Source organism: Coptis chinensis, chromosome 1, assembly GCF_015680905.1.
Source record: "Coptis chinensis isolate HL-2020 chromosome 1, ASM1568090v1, whole genome shotgun sequence".
Lineage (NCBI taxonomy): Eukaryota > Viridiplantae > Streptophyta > Magnoliopsida > Ranunculales > Ranunculaceae > Coptis > Coptis chinensis.
In genome coordinates, this window is record NC_141456.1 from 82131245 (window position 1) to 82156503 (window position 25259).

General features: G+C 38.2%; 1 pseudogene; it reads left to right on the top strand.

Moving 5' to 3' along the window:
- The first annotated feature begins 287 nt into the window (after nucleotides 1-287).
- Nucleotides 288-18678, top strand: LOC147525461 (mitogen-activated protein kinase homolog NTF3-like; annotated as a pseudogene).
- Nucleotides 18679-25259: the final 6581 nt, after the last annotated feature.

Below are 25259 nucleotides of genomic sequence, written 5' to 3' on the forward strand. Positions count from 1 at the left end.
TCCCTCGTTCTCCCTCCCAACCCTCTCTTTCTTGCGCGCAAGAAGTTTAAGGTATTTTTTTTTTCTTTTTTTTTTAAACTTAAATTGTTAGGGTTAGTCGAAATTAAGTTATAGTGTTTCACTCCCCCATTCTCTCACTCTCTCTCTCATCACGATGAAATATTTCATCCAAGTGAAGGAAATGAGTTTAGATGTAGGGTGGTGTAGTTTTGTACACCAAGGAAAAGATTTGTGTTTAACGGCACGAATATATGTCAACTTTCCAATATGGCAAGTGATTTGTCTAATAATTCAAGTGATTTTGGTGAGATATGGCAAATTATGTGGATCCACCGAATGGAGTTTGGTCTAGAGGAAAACATTATTTCTCAATGTGGCAAACGTTGTTTGAGATCGACACGAAATATGTTCCAATCAAGGTGATTGGTAGAGGAGCTTATGGTATAGTTCCCTCCTCCATTAATCAAGAAACGAATGAGACGGTTGCGATTAAGAGAATTAATAATGTGTTTGACAATCGCATTGATTCACTCAGAACTTTATGGGAATTGAAGCTTCTTCGGCATCTTCGACATGAGAATGTGATAGCGTTGAAGGATGTTATGGTGCCGTCTGAGAGGAGGAGTTTCAAGGATGTGTATCCGGTTTACAAGTTGATGGATACGACTTGCATCGATAATCAAGTCTTCTCGTGGCACTTTCTAATGACCATTGCCGTATTTTCTATTTCAGGTATGCATTTTATTTTATTTTCACTTTAAATGCTAGTGGTACTTACGTTATACCTAAGGGTGTTTCCATCAGATAATCAAGTTGTCCATCATGCATTTCTTTCTTTCTCCATTTACTAATTAATCATCCAAAAAATGCAGTTTATTTTACCTTACTATAAGGATGAAGTTAATCCACATTACTGGGTGCATGTTTGAATGATAAATCATCTGCTATCTTAATCCTTGTTAGTCTACAAATATATATTGCTTGTTAAAATGTTATCAAGATGGTAATACTGCATGGTAAACCAACAATCTACGCTACTTGTGCCGATATTATGGTTCCCTTTTTTCTTAAGCTCTACTTTACCCGTTTTGCAACAAAGAATCAAGATACATTACATAAAGTCATCAATATTTTGCACTGAATCCACCCTATGCTGGCCTATTTCTTACATGGAAGAAATATTTGAGGAAGTATGTCATAACTCATAAGTACATCTGGGAAGCATTTTATCCAGTAAACTAAAATGTTTTGACACTTGACTTTAGTTGTTGCAGGGGCTGAAGTATCTCCACTCTGCAAATATCCTTCACCGGGATCTCAATCCTGGTAATCTTCTCGTCAATGCCAACTGCAACCTGAAGATATGTGACTTTGGGCTGGCACATACCAGCAGTGGCAAATAGCAGTTCATGACTGAATATGTTGTCACACGCTGGTATAGGGCCCATGAACTCCTGCTCTGCTGTGACAAATATGATACCTCCATTGACGTCTGGTCTGTCGGGTGCATCTTTGTTGAATTACTTGGTCGGAAACTGATAAGAGCCCAAAACTGTAGTTTTAACCCTGTAACAGGCATACTTTTAAACCAATTATGTGAGTAATAATTAAGAGTTAACACTGATTACGTGTTTTTATGCATTTCAGGTTTCAAAGTCCATTATGTGCAGAAATGTGCCACTTTAGCGAGATAAAGGAGCTAAGGTCGGTTACTAAGGAGTTCCGTGATTAAAGGCCAAGATTCAAGAAGACAAAGTCTTTCTAAAGCCCGGTCAAAAGCTGAAAAGTTGACGCGGGCTGATACAACACACAAGTCAGCAGAAATTCTGAAGGCCGTATCTTTGGACTCAGACCTCGGAATGGGGCCTACCTTATGTCAAAACGACCGGCTCGGAAAGAGCTTTCCAATGGTCTAAGCCTTGATCCAATCAGAGGAGCAGAAGTGGACGAAAAGTCTGTTGAAGCCAACTGCTACTGAAGAAGCCTTTTTGGACTGAAAGAATTAGGTTTTGGGTCTGATTCTCTGGCCCAAAACATGGCTCCAAGCCCATGCACGATTTTTGGATCTGGACATATAAAAACAAAAGCTTAGCTCTTTGTTAATGGTAGCTAGTTAGACCTAAAAAATATAGATAATTCTAGATCTAGTTTTCAGTAGATTAATTAAGTTTTAGTTCCATTTTCAATTCTTGTTTTAGATTAAGTCTTTGAATCATTGTTCTTGATTGATTAGATAAATAAAATAGTTATTTTGTCAATTTCGATTTTTGTCATCTCAATTTATAGATCTAGTTTTAATTCTTGTTGATTATCATTTCGTAGTTTAAGTAGATTGAAACATTGTTAGTTAATTTAGTTAAGTTAGAATTTTAATATGATGAGTAGTTATAATTCAATGGGAAATGATGGTTTGATGACTCAAGGCTAAAACCTCCATTAGAGGGGTTGATGAAGCCTTGATGAAAACTTAGTGGTATAGTGTAGAAGCATTGTAGAATCTATTCTACTCTAGAAGGTCATGATTCGCCATGAGAATGGGTGGACGACCTCACATGCTATTAGTATTCGGTAGAAATGCCATGAACACTAGGGATTAGAACTCGAATTTCTTGCCGTAAGAACGTAAGAATCGAGATACAAGAATCTATGCTAGGTTATTAAGTTGGATTCGAGGTGGATTCAATTCCGCTCTAATCCTTTATCTAGATTAAAAAACAATCATATTTCCATAGCATTCGTAGTTAAATTCAATATAATCAATTTCATATAGGTATCGTAGTATAACACCCTTCGTAAAGCTCTCATTAGACTTAAGACCGACAAATTAGACTATAAAACATTCCATGCTAGAGAACTAGGAGTGGAACAAATTTGTTACTCCACTTTATTTCGATAGAATTGAGAGTAGAAACTTTGATAAACATAGGCTCATAAGAAAGTTTTAGTTTACTTACGTTTTGAGTTCATCGTTCATTTCGTAGGTAAACTATTCATTTTATGTTTTATCAAATGGCGCCGCTGCCGTCTTAGTTGCACTTTAGCATTGTTTTCATAGTAGAATAAGTCATTTTTAAGTCCCATTAAACCCACCCACCCTTGTTTGATTCGTACTGTGGTTATCCATTTCAGCGTTGAAAAATTCCGCGACAAAATTACACTGAGCGCGATCGCTCCTATAAGGAGCGCACCTGCGCCCTATAGCCTGGAACACGAGCGCGACCCGCCCCCATACCGAGCGCGACCCGCGCTAAGTTACTGGAACACGGAGCGCGACCGCGCCCTAAGCCAAATTTTCCGGATTTCTACAGGTTTGTTTCGAACCTCGATTTTTAAGTTTTTCAGTGTTCTAACTTGTTATTTACACTCAACACGCCAGAACAAGACGCTATTCATAAAGCGAAGCAAGGACGCTATCGGTATTCCTTTCTTCCATACCTCGCATCTCCAGTTAGAGGTTTATACTAAAATATCAAGATTGTTTGAGTGTTGTCGTGTTTAGACTTAGACTTGCATGAGATTAAGGTCTGGTCGGAGAAAAACACCGAACGTAATTAACCGTCAGCGTCAACAAACAAATCTATCGAGTATACCAATCACTACATCTCTAGCTACTATTCCACCAACCACACCGGACATAATGGCTGAAGAAAGAGAGACTCCTCTCTCCGACTTTTACAAAGCCTTGAGCGATAGCCCTAAATTTTGCATCGTTCTAGTAGACCCAGTGGGGGATTTTCGAATTTCCCCAAACATATTTAATTTGTTACCCGCTTTTCCATGGTTTAGACCATGAAAACCTTTATCAACACATCGTAGGGATTGAACAAGTCCTTACAACATTCCATCATCCTACGATTTGTATGGAACAAATTAAACCGAGGGTATTTCCCTTCACCTTAGCCGATAAAGGCAAATGCCTTGGTTAACTCGCCCAAAGCCTAACTCTCTGTGGACTCGTGGGCTAAACATGTTCAAATTGTTTATGGAACATTTTACCCACCCCTAAAGATGGATGAGATGCTTTCCAAGATTCATTTTTTCCGACAAAATCCTCATGAATCATTTTCGAGGCTTGGAATCGTTTCACCGACCGCTTATAGAGTGTCCACACCATAACCTAGCAAAAGACACGTTAGTATCGCCTTTTTCAAAGGACTTCAACATCACCATAAAGAAGTCCTTGACATAATGAATGGGGGTAGTTTCCTAAGTAAAGGAGCCTCGGAGGCTTACAAATTTTTAGAAGATCAAACTAAACGTAATAACAATTGGGGGGGTAGTGATGATATCCCCCGCGCTGTTAGTTCTTCTTCAACAGTTAAGGCCGCCGGTATGTTTGAGATGAAACCCGATCTAGAACTAAAAAATTTAATCGAATCTCTAACTAAAAAGGTTGAGGCTATTTCTGTGCAACAAAAGCCTATCCCCGTCATGAATGTTAACTCCAACCCATGTAATGTCTGTTTGAGTCATGAGCACCCTGAATCCTATTGTCCTCTCGCCTATGAACAACAACAATTAGAGCAAGACAATGTTTGCTCCATTAATAGCTATCCTATTCCTAATGCCCCATGGAGACAACATCCCAACTTTAGTTGGCGAAACAACCAACAAGTTTCACCTCCAAGGGTTAATAACCAAAATGTTAGGCAAGCGAACAACTATAATCAAGCTCCACCTAGGCAAGGACAGGGAAAAGTCGTGGAAATTATAATAATTATAACAACCAAGCGCAACCACGACAAGGTTTAGTACAAGGTCAGGGTAATTATAATAGTTATAATACCAATAGAGGTATCGTTCCGGTTAACAATAGTAACTATCACAACCCACCCATAAATAATCAACGTGAGATAGTTCCAGTAGTCGCACCACCTGTGACTACTACACAATCACATCCGGATCGTATAGACGCCTTTATACAGGTTATCCAACAACTTTTCCAATCAATGACTCAATCAAACCAACAGATCTTACAATCCATAAACCAGGGCATACAACAGTTAGCCTAAGAGAAAGCCCAACAAAAAGGCGTGTTTCCAGGACAAGCTATACCAAACCCTAAAACAGCAAACACAGCCTTTGAGGTAAACGGTAATACTAGCACGGAAACTACAATCGTAGGTGATCTAAATGCCATCACCACCCTCCGTTCTGGAAGAGTGGTTGATAACAAAGTAACTATGCCTATAGTTACCCCATCAGTACTCCCTACACCGGATATCGAACTAGATAATCAAATAGAAACTCAAGAGCCTACCACCGAGAGGTACCGGTTAAACCACAACCTAAGAAACAGAAAGTCAAGGTTACACATCAAGTCGAGCCATACGCTAAATATAGAGCTTAAACCACCGCCTCAAAAAAATTAGCCATGCTAACCGGGGATACCAACTTTGAGGAGATTAGGAACGTTTTTAAAAATCTAACGATAAACCTTCCTTTTCTCGGCTATTAAAAGCTACCTAATCACGCTAAGTTTCTTAAAGAGTTGTACACTACTAGGTGTAAGACCAACATACCTAAAGACGCTTTTCTAACCAACAATTCCCAACTTTATCCGAAAATAATGGAATTGTTAAGTACAAGGACCCCGGTCGCCCCATCAGTAAAATGCACCTTAGGAGATTCCCACACGACGCATCGGCGTTATTAGACACGGGGGCGAGTGTTAACTTACTCCCATATTATTTGTATAAACAAATAGGTCTACGAAATGCAACCTACAAAAATAACGCTTGCAATTAGCGGATGTGTCAATTAAGTATCCTAAGGGTGTAGTGGAAAACGTGCTTGTTAAGGTTCATGATTTCTACTATCCTGCTGATTTTGTTATCCTCGATACAGAAGTCGCTAACGACTCTGTACCAATCATCTTAGGGCGCCCCTTCTTAGCAACCGCCAACGACTTATAAATTGTTACATGGTAAGATGTCCTTATCTTTTGGCCATCTTACAGTTGAGGTAAATATTTTTAAAATGATGAAACAATTACCAGATTCGTCTATAGATAGGGAGGTTAGCATGATCGAGAGCTTAGCTCAAGATTATTTTAACAACACGTTTCTTGAAAACAATATGTACAAATTCCTTTCTTTTGGAACTTCAGATTTTGTAAATGACTCCTACTTAGAGGAAGTCAACACCATCCTTGAGTCCACACCAATTGTAGACCCTTCGGTTGCTCCACATATTGAGTATGAAGACTTGCTACCTAAGCAAGTATTCATTATGCAAAATGAAGACCCCGACGAAACATCTATTGATTTTCCTTCCACCCCAGTGCTTAAACCTCTTCCCCTAGAATTAAAATATATTCAACTTGATCCGGATGGTAGTCATCCGGTAATTATATCTTCTCTATTATCTAAGAATGAAGAGACACGTTTAATCCGGGTGATGTAGAGGAAGTCCTTTTACAGGACCCTGTCTATGAGGATTGACCTTTGTCATTGGTGTACTTCCTTTCACTTCCATATAGTGGTAAGTGCACCATTCAGGTAACCGGGCCCTCCCTATGGAGTGTGTGGCTGTAAGTACCGGATCCTAAGTCCACAGTTAACATAATTCACGTTTTCCACTTTTGCATGTTTTCTCGGTTTTTGAGTCATGTTCCTCTATGGGGTGAATTATGTATTTATTGTTTTCGTTTTTCTTATAATAAACTAATATATATATATATATATATATATATAATAATAATAATAATAATAATAAAAATTCTTAATCATAGAAATAGCAATCCAACAAGTCTTGGGAATCTGACTTTAAACGACCCACGTTAGAACAAATTTTGTGTTTAAAAATTTGTTTGGGGGTGGGCAATCGGTCTTTCCATCTGGATTGCTCGAACTTTCCATTTGTGTTGCTTAGGCCCATTACTTATAGTTCAATTGGGTTGACGTAATCTAAAACTTAGATTTCCTTCGTTCGCATAACTTACGTCACACACGCACTTCGAGGCATTTTTCCACCTTCTTATATGTCACCCATGGCTGAAATTGAGTGTTTTATGGATCATTGGATTGGAAATTCTCTACTGATCATTTCCATAACTCATTCGCCAAAATCGGGCCAGTAACGAAGCGGCAAATTCAATTTGAAATTGCGCGAAAACTCCGAAAAAATTCGAATTCAAATTGGGCTTGGGCCCAAAACGGGACGACGCCCTCGCGTCCTCTCCTTCCTTCCCAAAACGCACACTTCTTTCCTTTTCAACCCGCCGGTTACCAAGGTTTAAAACAAACCTTAAACACCAAAATAAAAAAAAAAAAAAAATAAAAAAAAAAAAAAAAAAAATAGAGAAAAGGAAACCTAACTACACCCACGCCAAGAAATTCAAATCCAACTAAAATCTTCTCCAAACCATTACCACCACCAACCTAACTCTGAAAAACAGCCACCAATTCAAGTAACCACCGCCACCACCGTTGTTTTTAGTAGTTTTTCTTCAAACTTCGCCTCCCCACGGTCTACAAAACCATTAGTTGTCTCAGAACTTCAATGGCGCTGACGAAGAATTTTGCCGAGCACGGTTTGCTTCCGACAAATTTCTTAGGCCATTTTACGATGCGGAGATGATTAGGAGGCATTGGAACGGACTGTGGTACTCGACTGAGGAGTTCTATCACTATGATTTGGTAGAACAGTTTTATAAGAAGTGAGAATTGGAAGGGGATAAGATTTTCATAAAGGTAGTAGGAACGAGGAGGGAAGTAACGAGACAGTTGTTGGCTGAACTGTTAGGAATTACACTTGAAAGCAACCTGGTAAGGACAATTCAGGAATCCCAGTATACTGGAGTTCCTGCTTTGATGAAGGATACTGTCGTGGAAGGTGAATACAATCCGACATCTCATTCAAGGCCCCCAATCACCCCGAGAACCAATTAATCGGGTCAGAGCTCGGTGGATTGGTAGGAACGCCCTCCTCGGAAAGACAAAGTCGCTGATATCGGCCCGCAATGTCCTGCGTTCTCTGGATTTTGCAAACAAATAAGTATAATTTCTGCATCCTCGATTTAATGTTTAATGTGATTCGAGGAGTGGGGAAGAGCTTGGCGCTTCTTCCCGTATTGATCACTAAGATCATGCTCTCCTTTAGAGTCATCGCAAAGATCTGCTCCTATTAAGATCAAATTGCATTCTAATGCAAGTATCTATCTGGATTGCATCCAAGAGACTTGGCCGTTGTCTGAAGAAAAAATGGTTGAGTCGGAGGATGAAAGGGAGGATATGACATGTCTGGATGACGATGCATTATATAAATGTAGTTCTAATTTAGAACGCATGCAAGTGTTGCAAACTGCCTTGCGTTGCGTTTATGGTATTTGTGAAGATATCCGAGATAGACAGATTGTAGTTCGAAAGAAGCAAACGAACCTTCAGACGAGATTTGAAATGCTCGAGGGGGTTCAGGACAATATCTTGTCTAACATGGAGACTATCCACCAAAGATCAACAAGCCCAAGATTATCACGATGTCGGAAGAGATGGAAGAACAAATAGCTTGTTCCGAATAGAGATACTACGACGCATGCCACCCGTGGAGGACTCTGTTTCACCGAGTCCGACAGGCATGAGCGTCATCGCCGAAGAACAGATGGTTCAAGCCAATCTCCATCTCAGGGTCCATCTTCATCACATAACTAGGTGTTCACCATCAGTTGTGTTCGTTGTTATTTCATGGTTTTGATTGTTTTATTAGTTGGATTTTAATTAAGTAGTTAAATTTAAATATTAATGTGTTTGTTTTATGTTGTTTGGATGTAAATTTTATTTTTAATATAATTGGTTAATTTCGAAGCTTGCTTATTTTTATCATTAATCCCACCTTCCCGAATTTGTTTGGGGTGGTAATATTTATACCGAGCATAATTAGCTATATGATCATCTCATGTAAAGTTGTCTTGGAGGAAAGGTTGAGAATTTGGCCGATATCGCATATCTATGATTTGTGTGGTGGTAGCATGAAATCTAGGAGAGTTTAGAAGTTACTATTCTAAATCCAAAGATAAAAGATACTAGGATTTTAGAAAATCAAGAAGATGGGTTGTTTCCGTTTTGGGTTTGGAATCTTTCTATTTCCTCGAAATTGCCTTTAAACAATTTGGCAACTTGCCGATTAGTTTTAGAAGCACAGAACCTATTTAAACCCCCTTCATTCTACACTAACAAACCACACTACACCCCACCATCATCCCTCACCTTTCACTCCAAGTTTTTCCTTCTTTTTCCTCCAAACTTCGTTTTCAAAGATTCTTACAAGCGCTGCCAAGGCTTTCGTCGAGCGCACTGCGCCAGATACTTCCGAAAGTTTACTTAGAGCGACCCACGCCCTGCCCGGCGCATTCGCTTCAAACACTGTTATTGCAAAACCCACGAGCCGACCACGCTTCTAAGCGAAGCACTACCGCCTTCTGTGAACGCGGAAAATTCAAATTTTCAGAGGATCATTCCAGAATTTTTTTTGGAACTGTTCAAAGAGTAGTTGAGATGACATCTCCTATAGTCATACCTGAACAGTCTTTCGAAGATGTGTTGGGCACCGACCTATGGACATTAGTTCCGGCACGGGATCCTCGATTAGGATGGCGCCATCTACCGGTAAGTGATGACGATTCATATTCACCACAGCTATCGCTTATTTCTACGACCAATGCTAAATTCTATTGTAATCGGGATGGAGAACAAGAATTCTCCGTCAGAGTCGATGACACGACACATCAATTCAATAAAAATGTGGTCGCTTTAGTTTGAGGATTACCAATACCGATCCGCTCACACATGGGCATATATGACCGTAATGCATACCTTTATGATTATACATATTTCCATGAGTATTATGGGGAGGCGATTTCGAGTAATGGACCAGGGGCGATATAGCATTGCCCTTGGTAGCCTTTTCCTAAACGTAGGCACCACCATGTTATTCATCCCGATGAATATTTTGGGGAATGGCGCTTCATTTCTCGCAAACAATACCGCAGTGTGACATTTTCCTCGCTTTGGGGACGCCACCGATATGACATTCCCCGAAGTTTTAGTCGCTAGTCTTAAGAGAGCCCAAAGCATAAGGCGTAAGTATCTTCTTATGCCTGTTTTAGTAAGCCGCATCATGTGAGTTGTTTACCCTCAGATTCGTGAAAAATTCATAGATTGGAAAAGGGTTGAAGTCATGAGACCCACTAATTGGGTGGTTCGCCATTCATGCGAATAATGACTTGGCCGGGATGGCAGGTGCAGCTCATTTGGTCGCCTGTACATCCCATCGTATATAATAACACTTAACAAAGTTAGCATTAGTAGATGATAAATGGCGGCAAGCTTGGCAAGTTATAATGGACTGGTAGGATGCTAAGGAACCTCATCTCTTTAAGGAGGAGGAGGATGCTTAAAAGCGGGGAGATAAGGTAAGTTTTAGTTTTGTTATTGTCTCCGCTTATGTCCCAAGCAAATTTAATTCTGTTAACCCCATAATGGGTGGAACTCTTATAGAGTTAGCGTCGATTTTTTATTTCCTATATTAGTATGTTCTAACCTTGTTTTTGCAGATGTCCCGCAATTTCACGCGTTTCCATGGTATTTTTCTACCCTCTTTATTTAAATGCTTTGAGGACAAAGCATGTTTCTTGTTTGGGGGGCATAGAAACACGGTAATTAAGGGATCTGTTAGGATATAGAAATGTATAATATGCATTTGTTTTCAAGTTAAAAATTTCAAAAACATAAATAAATAAGTTTATGCTATACACTTAGGAATATTGGTATTGTTTTCTTTCTCATATGCTCTTAACAATCTAGAAGTCTCAATGAGCTTTTGCATCGGAATAATTGTTAGAAACTTAGGTTAATATGTAGGTAATAATCTTTGCATCTATCTATAAATATATTACATGAGTATCTATGATTGTTAGCGATAAGTTTCAAAGCTAGGCTAGAGTACTTATTCTACAAATCCTGTGAGAATATAGCTTAAAGCCTTATATGAGCGAAACATTTGAGAAATGACACAAGGGAGAAGTAAAATCGGATAGAGAAATCACACGCCCACTTGCTTGATCACTATGCCATATCCTAAAAAAATTTAGGCCTTCTTTGGATCGATATAGCCAGAAATTCAAACCTATGAATTATTTTCCGCTAGTCGCCCTTCTGAGCCTTTCTTTAGCATTTCATAACCCACAAATCCTTTACCCTGTTACAAAAACAAAACAAAATAAAAATAAAATCAACCTACCCAATCTAGAATAAGTCTGAGAATAGAATGAGGAAGAAAGAAGAAGAGAAAAACATGTGTAAACAAAAGTTAGTTAATTGCTTCAGAAAATAAAGAAAAGAAGTTTCCATCCAAAGAAAAGAAAAATAAAAATAGAAATAAAATAAAACTCGAAAAAAATAGAATAAAAGGAGTTAAAAGCCAAAGAAAAAAAGAAAAAAAAATATGGCTAAGGATGGAAACAAAGTGTAGAAGCAAAAGTAAATAACAAGGTTTTCTCTAAGTTACATAATATGAAGACTCTACTATCTCGGACTTGTCCTTTTTGAATATCCATTTCTTTTCCTTCTTAAACCATCTCCTAATCCCAACACCTAATAAAGACCTCTAGCTCAATTAGGAATAGGTTAGTGTGATAGTAAGTGGCAGATGTGTTTGATCGACTCGAACTTCCTTTGTTGTCATTGAGATTAAGGTAAAGTGTGCCCAATCGCACACCGGAGTAGCTTAAACTTGAGCGGAAAAATCATAGTGGTTTTCATCTTGACATTTATGTGAGGACCTACTTAAGGACGCTTATTCCGAAGTTTTCATAAACTTAACCTCGCTAGGCATTTCATAGTATTACTCATAGTATTTATATTCGTATCATAAATGATTGATTATTATGCATACATTAGCTTAGGTTTTGACTTGGTTATTCTTATTCATTTGCTAGTGAGATATATAGATAGTTGGGACATAAATGAGGAAACAATAGTTTTATTTCTTAGTCGTTGTAATATAGTTGAAGTTTGTGAGTACCTTCACTCGAAAACTCTCACGAGGGCTAACTCGGCCCACTGGGAATTCCTAGTGGTTTAAGGCCCTTGTCATATATGGTCAATGCAATCGCGACTCGTCAAAAACGAGAGTAGTTAGAACTCCATTTTTGGTCACTTATTCTAATTTCTCATCTTTGCTTGAGGACAAGGAAAATGCTGTTTGGGGGGTGGTTTGATAAGAGCCCAAAATCTGTAGTTTTAACCCCTCGTAATGCATACTTTTAGAGCAATTATGTGAGTAATAATTAAAAGTTAACACCGACACGTGTTTTTATGCATTTCGTGTTTCAAAGTCCATTATGTGCAAATGTGCCACTTTTAGTGAGATAAAGGAGCTAAGGTCGGTTACTAAGGAGTTCCGTGATTAAAGGTCAAGATTCAAGAAGACAAAGCCTTTCTAAAGCCCGGCCAAAAGCTGAAAAGTCGACGCGGCAAAACAAAGACACAAGTCGCCAGAACTTCAAGGCGTCCAGTATCTTTGGACTCAGACCTCGAAATGGGGCCTACCTTATGTCAAAACGACCGCTCAGAAAAGAGCTTTCCAATGGTCTAAGCCTTGATCCAATCAGAGGAGCAGAAGCGGATGAAAAGTCTATTGAAGCCAACTGCAACTGAAGAAGCCTTTTTGGACTGAAAGAATTGGGTTTTGGGCCTGATTCTCTGGCCCAAAACATGGCTCCAAGCCCATGCACGATTTTGGATCTGGACATATAAAACAAAAGCTTAGCTCTTTGTTAATGGTAGCTAGTTAGACCTAAAAAATATAGATAATTCTAGATCTAGTTTTCAGTAGATTAATTAAGTTTTAGTTCCATTTTCAATTCTTGTTTTAGATTAAGTCTTTGAATCATTGTTCTTGATTGATTAGATAAATAAAATAGTTATTTTGTCAATTTCGATTTTTGTCATCTCAATTTATAGATCTAGTTTTAATTCTTGTTGATTATCATTTCGTAGTTTAAGTAGATTGAAACATTGTTAGTTAATTTAGTTAAGTTAGAATTTTAATATGATGAGTAGTTATAATTCAATGGGAAATGATGGTTTGATGACTCAAGGCTAAAACCTCCATTAGAGGGGTTGATGAAGCCTTGATGAAAACTTAGTGGTATAGTGTAAAAGCATTGTAGAATCTATTCTACTCTAGAAGGTCGTGATTCGTCATGAGAATGGGTGGACGACCTCACATGCTAGTTAGTATTCGGTAGAAATGCCATGAACACTAGGGATTAGAACTCGAATTTCTTGCTGTAAGAACATAAGAATCGAGATACAAGAATCTATGCTAGGTTATTAAGTTGGATTCGAGGTGGATTCAATTCCCCTCTAATCCTTTATCTAGATTCAAAAACAATCATTTTTGCATAGCATTCGTAGTTAAATTCAACATAATCAATTTCATATAGGTATCGTAGTATAACACCCTTCGTAAAGCTCTCATTAGACTTAAAACCGACAAATTAGACTATAAAACATTCCATGCTAGAGAACTAGGAGTGGAACGAATTTGTTACTCCACTTTATTTCGATAGAATTGAGAGTAGAAACTTTGATAAACATAGGCTCATAAGAAAGTTTTAGTTTACTTACGTTTTGAGTTCATCGTTCATTTCGTAGGTAAACTATTCATTTTATGTTTTATCAGAAACCCATCTTCTCTGGTACTGAGTGCCTCAATCAGCTCAAACTGATCATTAACGTTCTTGGGAGCCAAAGCGAGTCTGATCTTGAGTTCATTGACAATCCGAAAGCCAGGAAGTACATTAAATCACTTCCATATTCCCCTAGGGCCCCACTTTCCCGTCTATATCCGAGTGCCAGTCCATTAGCAATTTACTTGTTGCAGAGAATGCTCATCTTTGATCCTTCAAAGCGAATTAGTGTCACTGCAGCACTCCAACACCCTTTCATGCCCTCTTTATTTAACCCAAACTCCGATCCACCTGCACAAGTTCCAATTGATCTTGACATAGATGAGGACTTGGGAGAGGATACGATCAGGGATGTTATATATCTGTTAGTCACATGTCCTGATGTCCACACACTTGAATAGTACTTTTATCTCTTTCACAATGTCACCGTGTTAACACTTCGCTCATTCTTGTGTAAATGCTTGACATGCCGGGGATTCAGATTCTTGCCATTGTTGTGTAGGAAGTGTTTTCTTTGTACTTCGATAAATTCATGTGGATTATTTATGTAATAAGTGATATATTCTTTCTTCTTTTCCTTTTATTTCATCAAGGTTCGGTTACTCAACTATATATACGCCTTTATTTTCTTGTAGGTATGGGGATCAAGTCTTTGACATGGAGAAGCCCCGTTGTGGTTCACCTATGACGAAAATTATTTTTTCGACCGATAGTTTCAGCTGATTCAAATCTTCTTGGACATGAGACATATGGTTCTCAGATATTATGCACTTCTTCGGTACCAGTCAGAACTTTTAAAAATCTGAATGTTTTTAAAATATAACCGGGGTTTATCGGTTTGGGGAAAGTCGAACATATGTCCGATTCATGTATGTTAGCCGCCACGATTTACATTACTTGATTTTGTGACTGTTGGATGTTTAGGCAATACATCCCTTTTCGTGGATTGTGAGGGTTCAAATTGCACTTGACACCTGCATGTGGTCCGGAATGCATTCATGAGCACACCAAAATTCATTATGTCCATCGAGACATCAAAACAAGCAATATCTTAATTGATAGCGCCTTCAGGGGAAAGGTTTGACACAACAATAACAGTTTCTTGTTTAACTTTAATGATTATTTCATTAAGTTTTATTGACCCTTCTATTTGTATGTAGGTCACTGATTTTGGGGCTTTATAAATTTGTTGGAAAAACCAGATGTGAAGGAGAAGCTTCTGCAACAAGAGTTGTAGGAACTTTTGGTTATTTGGCTCTAGGGTAATCTATTCTACACTAATATAGGCAGAGTTGGTTTGAGCTTATTAAAGTTGTATTCACTAATTACTAACTTTCTTCAATCTTCCAGAGACTCGGATCAATTAACCTTGGTCCTCGCTTTTTCATTTAGCTCATCGGTAAAAAGCCTCTTTTTTTTTTATTTTTCCTCTTAACTTTACGTGAAGTTTGAGTTGGTGGTTTGATTGGAAAATTTGAACTTTGATTTAAGAATCAGGTGGTACGATGTAGGAAAACAAAGTTTAGAACTAGAAAGGTCTTTTTGTTTTGTTCTTGTTTGATCAGACAAATTTATTGAACATGAGGTGGTATCTAAAAAGTGTGTATCTGTTTTGACTTTCTCGTGTATATATCTTTCTTCTAATACATTTCACTAAGGTCATGGGTAACATCCTTTGCTAACGGATAAGATATGATAGAACCGCACTTACTTACTAATTGGACTCTCTTGTTAATGTATAATCGCTCTTATAGATTTTTTCTTACTTGTGCAATATACCATACTTTTCTTGATTCACTTTGCTCTTTAATTTTGTATAGTCATAGTGGAATGAGGAATTCGATCTTGCAGATGCATGGTTCGATTAACGATGAATAGATGGCAACTAGGTTTTTGGTGTTGGAAGTCGCACAACAAGTTAAGATATAGCTAGGATAGCGTTCAACCATGTAATTTTCTTTTGTTTGTTTTATTGTGATTTTTTGTATTGGAATGACTTATTTTGTTGGGGAGTCAAACTAGATGATAAATACTTGGTTTGATCGATGAAATCAATAAAAGTTAATTACTTTGAATGTTGTCTTTTTTTTCCCGAGTGGATGTTTCCATCATAAAGCAGGTTAATGTGATTTTGGTTGTGATGTTTTGATAATGTGGATGTTGTTTATGTCATAAAACAGGTTAATGAGATTTTGGTTATGACGTACAGGATGCAGGTTGATAAATGAATGTATATGATCGAATAAAAATGAATTTTTTTTTTTAAAAAAAACAAACAAATGTACATTAGTGTCGCTTTTGGGAAAAGCGACATAATATCTGTTAAAAGTGACTCAACTGACCACTCTTATGTGTCACTTTCTTTTTCATACGAGTTACATGGAGTTGATTCCCAAAAGTAACACAAAAAGTAAAGGACTTTTGTGTTTCTTTTGACTTACTTGTGTCTCACTCTGGTCCACAAGTGACACAACTAGTACACTTAATGTGTCACTTTTGACGTACTTATGTCTCACTCTGGTCCAAAAGTGACACAACTAGTATACTTAATGTGTCACTTTTGACGTAGTTATGTCTCACTTTGGTCTAAAAGTGACACAACAAGTATACTTAATGTGTCACTTTTGACGTACTTATGTCTCACTCTGGTCCAAAACTGACATAACTAGTATACTTAATGTGTCACTTTTGACAAGCACTGTGACACTCTTTCTTAAAAGTGACACAAGAGGCTATTCTTAAGTGTCACTTTTATTAACAAAAAGTGACACATTTAATAAGGCTTTTGTGTCACTTTTGGTAGAACTATATGTGTCGGGGGCTTATAGGTCACTTTAGAATTAGTTTCAAAAGTGACACAAGTGACTTCTTGTGTCACTTAAAAAGTAAAAAGCCCTTCTTTTAGTAGTGAATGTATAAAGAAGTCAATGAAATGGATGAGAAAAAATAGGATATTACCATTGATGCCGAATATCAGAATTAGTTCAAGAAACAAATTTTTAGGTCTTTTTATGTCAGATCCCCAAGACGTAATGTGAGTCTTTTAAAGTCAGATTCTCAAGACTTTTGATTCCTTTATAGTCAGATCCTCAAGACTAGTATTCCCACCCACTAGGTTCCACTTTGTAGGAATTCTTCGATCTCTCAAAGATGTGATTGACAAAAGTATACCTTGTACCAACAATTTTCTCTTTAATGGTCAGAACCCAGACAAGTTTCAAAATGACAATTCTTTAAAGAACTTAGCTTACATGCGACTCTCCTCTTATGTGCAAATGGACTTTTACCGAACCCTACACGAGCCATAGAAATAATCTTCCTTTGAAGGTCAACAGGGAGTAAATCCCATAAACTAACAGGTGGGGAATACTTAGGTTTCCATCTCAAAACTAATCTTTCGACAACATGCTTACTTCCTATAGACATTTTCGCTCGATCTACTAGAATTCCTTCCTTTGAAACTTGGTGACCCAGCACTATCCCTTCCTTTGCCATGAAGTGACACTTTTCTCAGTTCAGAACTAAGTTGGTATTGCAACAGCGTTTAAGGACTAAGGAGAGATGGTGCAGACAATCCTCAAAAGGACATGTGAATGTGGTCTTCTCTTGGTCCTCAGGGTGAATTTGGATCTGAAAATATCCTGAGTAACCATCAAGAAAGCAGTAGTAAGCTTGTCCAGCAAATCTTTCTAACATCTGATCGATGAAAGGCAATGGAAAATGATCTTTCCTCGATGCGCTATTCAACTTCCTGTAATCGATGCAAACTCTCCATCCAGTCTGAATCCTGGTTGGAATCAACTCATTGTTCTCATTCTCGATTACTGTGGTTCCAAACTTCTTTGGCACAACTTGAACTGGACTAACCCATTGACTATTAGAAATAGGGTAGATAATGCCGGCGTCAAAGAGTTTGACGACCTCTTGCTTAGAAGTCTTGGAATCCTCTTCCAAATGAATCCTATGTTGAACTATCATAGGGTTGATCCCCTTGATATCATCAATTGTCCAACTTATAGATGACTTTTGTTCCTTTAAAAGTGCTACTAACCCGATTCCTCGCCCTCACCAAATCGATGCAATGACTACCGGGTAGGTTCCCAAATCTCCCAAGAAAACATACTTGAGTGTAGATGGCAAAGGTTTCAATTCTAGATTAGGCGGCTCCTTCTTAAGCTCGTTAGATGGTCCATCAGACATAGGCGATTCAAACTTTTCTTTGAACTTGCTGTCATCTGTGATAGGTGATGAATCCAAAATTGCATTGATTTCCTCGACACTAAGTTCCTCATAGTCTAAGTCTGTCTGAGCTTTCAACAACTCGTCAGCAGGATATGAATGAGTCGATAATCTTGTGCTAACGCTTCAATCATGCATACCTGCGTCAAAACACACACCTCCCGTGGTTCTTTGAACGATGGAAAATATTGGTTTCGACTCTCATATTACCAAAGGATAACGTCATATTACCATTTTGACAGTTGATGAGTGCATTTGCAGTGGCCAAGAATGGTCTACCTAGAATGATTGGTATCTGCCTACCAGATGTAGGTGTTGTGTCGAGTACTATGAAATCAAATGGATAATAGAGATCTTCGATCTTGACTATAACGTCTTCAATGATTCCTTTAGGTATCTTTACTGATCTATCTGCAAACTGTAAAGTAACATTAGTCGGTTTTAGATCCTTCAAGCCCAACTTCTCGTAGATGAAATATGGTAGAATATTCACACTGGCACCCAAATTTTGAAATACATCACAAATCTCCTTATACTGGTCATCATTCCTGGTATTCACTAGTTTCGAAGGAAATGGTGTCATGGATTCTTCAATATCGGTTCTCTTCTTTCGGCTTCGATTGGCTTGGTAACAGATAGTGGAGTGACAGGTGGAGTTACTCGTGATGGCTTCTTCTTACTTACTTCCACAATAGTTCCTTCAGCTTCTCTCTCAACAGTTACTTCAGTGGGTGGTACAACACTAGATATATCTAGAATGTTAGAACTGGGTGGGATGATGGGAACATAAGTTACCTCAGGCTCCGCAGAATCTTTTCCTGGTTCATAGACAATCTTGTTATCAACTTTCTTGCCTGACCTCAGAGTGGTGACAACATTAACTTGGGCATGAGTAATCTCCAGGTTATCCACCTGCAGGACACCTCTTCCTTTCGGATTTGGCTCCGGGTTTGGTAATGCTCCTTTTTCGATCTTTCGATCAAAGGTGGCAGCGATTTGTCCTATCCGCCTTGAATGACACTAAAGTTACTCTCCAACTTTTGGGTTCTTTGATTTGTATGTTTCACCATTGACAATGGTGGTGATAGCTTCTTCCGCGGGATAACCGCTTTGCTCGACCGAGGTATAGGGGCAATATATCCACTCATAAGATCTGGTACTAACTCTCTGTTTGTGTTGGCTTGGTATTGCTGGTTATGGTATGACTGTTAATTTCTGTATGGTTGTTGGCGGTTTTGGAATTGATACTGGTTATTCTAGTACTGATTTGACTGATTTTGGAATCTTGGAGGGAAATTCCTCTGATTTGTATTTTGTGGCTTCCAATAATTTTGTCGCTGATTGAATTGGTTATTTCTTCCTAAAGAGTTGATACTACATGCCTCTGCATTAGTATCCAGATAGTACAAACACTCTTCAGTGGTGTGGCCTTCATCAGAACATAGCTCACAAATGGCATAACAAGGCTTGGTTGGCTAAGGTTTAGCTTGAAAATTGTTTGCTTTTGGAGGATTCATAGAGAACTGATCAAACTTCTTGTTCAGAGTTTCAAGTCCCGGCTGATAGGCTTTGCCATAATTGATATCATCGCTGATTTGGATCTTTTGAATTTGGTTGCCAAATTGCTTTCCGCACCCTCCACTCTAGCTACGCCCTCGCTACTAGTACTCCATTGTTGAAAGTGTCTTCACTAAATTCTCGAGAAAGTTGTAGGCTTCCTCTATCCAATGATGTAAACTTACCTTGATGCATTGATCAGATCATCCGCTTGTTCATAGTAGAAAGTCCTCGAAAGAAAAAATGAGCGGTGTTATTCTTTATCATAACTATGATATGGACATGAGACTAGCAGATTATTGAATTTCTCCCAGCTTTGATGATATTCTTCACCACCTTCCCTTTGAAATTGTTGATGGCTTGTCGCATGGCATCTGTCTTTTTGGGTAGAACTTGTTCATAAACTTTGTTCTCAACTTCTCCCAAATTGGGTTGATTGAATTGATCGGTTGTGCGCTTAACCATTCGATGCTTTTCATTCGAAAGTGAGAGGGAAAAGAATTAACTTGATACTCTCATCGCCGATATTTTGTTTCTTGAAAGTTCGAGGGATCGATAGAAATTTGTTCATGTGAACATAAAGTTGAACATTAATGCGAACCATTGAACTTTGGAAGCATAGAGATTATTGATGCTATAAGTTCAAACTGGTTAGCTTTTGTCTTTGGAAAAATAATACTGCTTGGTGGGTCTCCAATGATTGGTGAATAGATATCACTCAGCTTCTTCCTCTGTTGTGCTTGCATGGGTAGGATAGCTTCAGGATTATTGGTGTCCAAAACACCTCCATCATTGCGTGCGGCCATTGTATCAATCTCGTTTAGTATTCTTGTGAGTCAGTTGTTAAACCTTGTCCACTGTTGTGTTCTTACTGGACGATGATATGGACGACGGGGCATACACCAGAAAATGCTATGAAAATGACGAAAAACTATCCTACAATGCTTGAATAGTATGCAATTATTCTAAGTTATACTAAAATGTAAAACTACTTTCCTTCAACTGGGTTGGGCTTTGCAGCTAGTATCTCGCCCGTTGTCTAAAGCTATCTCTTCTAGGGTTATGGTGAATCACTTGGATTGCTTAAGTACCACTGCCCACGATGATAGTCCGCTTGTCAAGATTCGCAACAAGAAACACTAGAGTTTGATGTTTCACGTGTTGGCTTACAACTTCAATTGTTGAAAAGGTCCTAAATGCAATTATACTAGAAACCAATAAAACTAAACTATGATGCAACTATACTAAGAAAGCAATAAAACTAAACTAACGATGCAACTATACTAAGAAAAATAAAAAATGATGATTCGACTAACCTGGATGGTAGATCTTGTCTTCGAGATGTCCTTCAAGCTTCTTTCTTTCTTAAAAGGATGGATGATGCAGCTAAAATTACCTCAAGATCCAAGATTCTAATATTGAAAGAAAATGTTAAACATAAACAACTTAAAATGGCGTAATTTGACCTTGCCTCTTTTGTGTATGTAGATGGTGTATGGTTGTTGAACAAAACAGAAGCGTATCAAAACCTAATTATCCCTCAATAAGTAAAGGATGAGTAGGATATCGTTCCACTTTTAAGTGTATGTTATGTAAAGGACAGACCGAAAGGGGTTTAAAGGGATTAAAAACTATGACTGTAGAGATTTTAGATTCTAATGCTAAACTAAACTAAATTAACTAAACTATTGAGAATTTATAAGAGAGGAAATTCAATATATTAGAATCCACCAATACTTTTAATCTATGACCTTCCTCGCTTCATGGTTGTTCTTACAAGCGACTACAATTAGGTAATCGAAATGAAGTGCCGATGCCTCTCTTTATCTAAAACATCGTTAACAATTAACTCTACTTAAGGTTGTTCCTATGTTTATACTATTAATATCATCTTTCCTTTTATGTTAGCTCAGGTAGCCATTCAATGTATTACCGAGAGCAACATCAAGGAGTACTTCCTAACAAGCAGACTACAATTAGGTAATCGAGCGAGTGCCGATGCCCTCTTGGACGAAACATCGTTAACAATTAACTCTACTTAAGGTTGTTCCTATGTTTATACTATTAATATCATCTTTCCTTTTATGTTAGCTCGGGCAGCCATTCAATGTATTACTGAGAGCAACATCAAGGAGTACTTCCTAATAGGGCGGCCATTCAATGAATCACCACTTAAGGCAAACACAAAGAATACTTCCCCTAGGCAGCCACTCCCTGAGCTACCCCTTCTAAGGCAACACAAAGAATACTTCCCTAACTCTAAAGAACTATATTACTAGAAGAAAAGTAAAGAACACTAGCATAATATTAATATTGCAAAACATAAACCCTATTCTATACTTCCATCCCCTGGTGTGGGCAATGGAACTAATAACTAAAAACATAAAGAACTAACCTGATTGAAGAGCACCATAAACCGAAGAATCATTAAACCTTAACTGGCTTCATTTCCTCTTGAAGGAGAAGATTAGCCTTCCATAAAGAAAGAAGAACACCTAAGAACGAGAAAAGAAGAGTCGAAGAACATAAGACTAGAAGGACTAATTTATTAAGACTCAACTAGTTAAAACCGATCTTTTATTATTAATCTCTCTCTACCTCAAGTTCTGGAGACAAGAATATAAGTGAATTGGCAAATTACATGAGGCACTTAGGTCCTCTATTTATAGAGGTTACAATGAGCTCTAGAAGCATTCCAAACCGTCATTTGTTTCCTAATACAAATATATACTTTTTCATAGTCCAACTTAGCCTCCAAAACTGAAAAGAAATTGGCTACAAGAAATGATCCATGCGTCTGGACACACTATTCATGCATCTCAGACACGATCAATGCGTCTGGACCCTCGATCCATGCGTCCCAGACGCGTAAGCCTATTTTGTCTCTTCTGCTCTATCCTTCTATCATCTTTTGCGGGTTTTGGTCCAAGCAAAGAATTTTTGGCCTTGGGCTTCCAAATAGGCTTTAAAATAGGTCCAAGTCGCATCTTTAATAGCTCCAATTCCTTGGCCTTATTCATGATTGTCCACGGGCTTCCCATGTGATCCTTAATGCTCCGAATTGCTCCGTTTTACCCCTTTTTTTCTAATATTCCACAAAACTCTCTCTTTCACCTGTAGAATCATAAAACATAACTTACAAACACTTTTAGTCCACTAAGATGGCTAAACAAGAGGTATAATCGAGGGTTAAATAGCACTTTTTGAGCACTTATCAACTACTGTGTTAGAAATCCTTAAAGTTTACATATGTGCTATTGTCTCATATATTTGGATTTGAGAGGAATTTTCGACGATTTATAAACATCTCAAAGCCTTGGGGAGTTGTTAGAGATAAACTGCAAGAGGACATGAAACTTTACTTACAAGGCCAGATCAAGGAAATACAAGATTATGTAGAAGCCGAAGCATTATGAACCCAAGGGTGTGCTAGTCAACTTCAAAACTAAGCATCCAATCTAATGCATATGGACAAAACCGGATAATGATATAGTAAAGTTGAACAATGATGGTTTTGTATCTGTTGATGGTTGAAGAATAGGTGGTCTTTAAAACCCACGACGAGAGGTTCTACTTGCCTATAATTTTGTGCTAGTGGGACTAAATCAACCATATTTTAAGAGCTCAAGGCTATTTTGATTGGACTTGAAGGTTGTTACTTGTTACAAAGAAAAAGAAAGTGCATGTTTCGGATTCCACAGGAGCTATCCGATTCTAAATGGATAAAGAGAGAGCTATAGTAATTGCTTTAACATCAAGGCAACAATTGATCGGGACATAGCTAAAAGATTTTTCTTAGTATCTTATTCTCATGCTTAATTTATAGAAAGAAAATAGAGGCGGAGACTACTTGGCTAGTCTTCCAACTAGTCATGAATGTAAATGTTTTGTACCACCTCTATGTTCTACTCTTCAATCAATTGTTAAGGAGGACATGAGTGAAATGATATATTTAAGAACTTAATGCAGGTTAGGGTGAGCCATAACAGAGATTTTTTAAAAAAAAAAAAACATATTATATGATCGTATTGAATATAGTGATAGTTGTACCAATACTGATAGGAAATATCATGATAATTCTAAATTTATTGTTTCTAGTGAATTCAAAATATCTAGTGAAGATATATCGAGTCTAATGTAAGAGCCCATACCTCCTCTTCAGCATTGACATCAGAAAGGTGCGTTTAAAATGAACAAACCTGGGAACTTAACCATATTGTGGAGGGCTTGCCTTGCCATCCTTTCGACATCCTGAGCTCTGAGTCTAAGCGTGACATTATTGAAGATACTAGCTAGTGGCATGGTGGTCTTAATCCCTACTTCCCCAAGAGACCAAACCCTAGCCTTATACGCTGGCCGCTTATCGATACCGAACAACGTTGAACCCGACATTATCTTTGGGTGTAGGAGGGGCACAAGATGTCAAAGTGGTGTTGTTGGACCAATCATTATCACTGTTGGCCAACTTGTAGTAGGTTTAAGATTTCCCTTGACGGATCTCAACCGCAAAAACTTTGAACCATCTAGACATGGGCAACTTTTGGAGGTTAATGTATATATGCAATTATTATAATGCTCATCTTTCCCCGATATGCATAGAACCCAAAGGATTAGGATGTTCGATATCCTTAACCACTATACTTTGTTGAGGGTACCATGAAAAAGTGAAGGGTCCCAAAAACAAAACACGGAAGGAATAGTAGGCATTATAAGAGAAAATCAAGATAGTGATAGGCAATGGCCTCTCATCCCATCATCGATTAAACCAACGGGAGTCTCCGATACCGGCAACGCCACCACGACACCGCGAGTCTTCAACCTTCCAAGTATGTTAACTTATCAAATCCTTATTTTTGATATGTCATATCGGGTTCTTCACCGATTACAATTTTTACGTTGTTTTGTGGTTAGTTCAGATCGACCTCGGCCTGGCGGCTAAGATTCGCGGGAATTCAAATAGAGTTCTTGAGCTTCAATGGTACCGCAATAGCCGTGGCGAAAGAACTGGAGTTGATGTCTATGGAAATCCAACTCTGTTGTATTGGAAGATATTAAGAATTATCTTCCACCTTTATATATGTTCTTAAAAGTAGTGTTCTTAATATGGCTCAACCCGAGGCTGTCGAGACCATAGACCACCAACCATTGCCCAAGGTTCCCTACAACCTTGTTCTTCCCGCATTTTCAAAATTCTTTTTCTTTGGAACTACCTCGTTATGTTCCACAATGTTATTTTGGTTATGTAAATAATGATTTAGTAATGACGGAAGACCTTTTCCCCTAATATTAAACAATAGGTTTCTGATTTCTATAACTATGCCCTTTTGCAAGATGTATTTGATCACCACTCCTTATTATATACATATATATGTTTTCTAGATTTGGGAAAAACTCTAGTTTACAAGGTTTCTTGGCTACCAAAGGGCCAACTGGAGGTGAGTCTTCAAAAAGCTCCAGCCCAGGACAAAGAAACTCATGTCGAGGCCGAGTTGGTCCGAAGAAAAAGAAAGATGCCATCTGAAACCGAGGGTGAGACCACTGCCCCAGCTCCACATAACTCAATAATGACAACATCGAAAACTATGGCAGCCTCCTCTTCTCACCCACAAACTGCATCGGAGGAATTATTTGAGCCGAAATTTTTCTTTGACAAAACCCACAGACTCCCCATATCTGCCTCTTTCTTTGCTGAAAAGCCAATACCTTGTCTCGGTTCCACCATTGTTACCAATACCATTCTCCCTAAGGATAGATCTGCCATTAGCAAACT